Raw genomic sequence first — 1,938 nt, forward strand, 5'->3', positions numbered from 1 at the left:
TGGCAAGCTGTGTGTAGGTGGATCACCGTTGTCAATGGCTACCATCCATCCTTCTAGTGAAAAGGGTCCAGGTGCGCTGTCACCGCACGACTAATCATCTGCAGGTTCTCAGTCGTACCGGAATAGAATTTACTATCCTTTTGCGTCTGTCACTACGCCCAGCACTCGCGAGTTTGAAGTTCGTCACGGCCATCCAATCCCAGAATCCTACTCGGAATACCACAGACAAGGTTTAGACTTTCCGAATTCTCATGAATGCCGCCAATGGATTCTAGCTTATACCACGGAGATTCTGATTAAGGAATCTAAGAGATATTCATTCAGTCTGATGTAGAACGGAGGTGATTGTCAGACACACGTTCGTGTATTGAGGAAGGTGATGAATGTCACTGATCATCACCTTCTCCATAGTTAGGCGCGAATGGATATCTCAGATAGGAACACGCATGTTTGAATGGAAAATAGAAGTACTTGCATTAATTCATCGAGGCACAGCAGAGCTCCTCACCCCCAACAATGGAGTTTAGAGACTCATACCGTCAAAGAGTACAAAATTCAGATCTAAAATGTCATGAGATACAAAATAAATCTCTAAAAGTTGTTTAAATACTAAACTGGTAACCTAGGTTTACAGAAAATGAGTAGACTATAACAGATAGTGCAGAAATCCACTTCTAGGGCCCACTTGGTGTGTGCTGGGGCTGAGACTAAAGCTTCTCACGTGCCTGGGCTGTTTTGGGCGTTCAACGCCAGGTTGTAACCTGTTTCTGGCATTGAACTCCACTTTGTAACTTGTTTCTGGCGCTGGACGCCAGACAGCAGCATGGAACTGGCGTTGAATGCTAGTTTACATCATCTATCCGTGAGCAAAATATAGACTATTATATATTGCTAGAAAGCCCTGGATGTCTACTTTCCAACGCAATTAGAAGCGCGCCATTTGGACTCTTGTAGCTCCAGAAAGTCTATTTTGAGTGCAGAGAGGTCAGAATCCAACAGCATCAGCAGTCCTTTTTCAGCCTGAATCAAATTTTTGCTCAGCTCCCTCAATTTCAGCCAGAAAATACCTGAAATCATAGAAAAATACACAAACTCATAGTAAAGTCCAGAAATATGAATTTTGCCTAGAAACTAATGAGACTAAACTAAAAACTAACAAAAATATACTAAAATCTATATGAAATTAATCCCAAAAAGCGTATAAAATATCCGCTCATCACAACACCAAACTTGAACTGTTGCTTGTCCTCAAGCAACCAGACAAATAAAATAGATGACTAATAGGTCAAGAAGCAATAATATCTCAGAGTTTTTGAGTGAAGCTCAGATTCTAATTAGATGAGCGGGACTAGTAGCTTTTTGCTTCCGAACAGTTTTGGCATCTCACTTTATCCATTGAAGCTCAGAGTGATTGGCATCTATAGGAACTTAGAATTCAGATAGTATTATTGATTCTCCTATTTCAGTATGATGATTCTTGAACACAGCTACTTTATGAGTCTTGGCCGTGGCCCTAAGCACTTTGTTTTCCAGTATCACCACCGGATACATAAATGCCACAGACACATAATTGGGTGAACCCTTTTAGATTGTGACTCAGCTTTGCTAAAGTCTCCAATTAGAGGTGTCCAGGGTTCTTAAGCACACTCTTTTTTTTTTGCTTTGGACCTTGACTTTAACCACTTAGTCTCAAGTTTTCACTTGACACCTTCACGCCACAAGCACATGGCTAAGGACAGCCTGGTTTAGCCGCTTAGGCCAGGATTTTATTCCTTTAGGCCCTCCTATCCACTGATGCTCAAAGTCTTGGGATCCTTTTTATTTACCCTGCCTTTTGGTTTTAAGAGCTTTGGCTTTTTCTGCTTGCTTTCTCTTTTTTTTTTCTTCTGCAAGCTTTGTTCTTTGCTGCTTTTTCTTGCTTCAAGAATCATTTTTATG

This window comes from Arachis ipaensis, chromosome B10 (genome assembly GCF_000816755.2).
Source record: "Arachis ipaensis cultivar K30076 chromosome B10, Araip1.1, whole genome shotgun sequence".
Taxonomy (NCBI): Eukaryota; Viridiplantae; Streptophyta; class Magnoliopsida; order Fabales; family Fabaceae; genus Arachis; species Arachis ipaensis.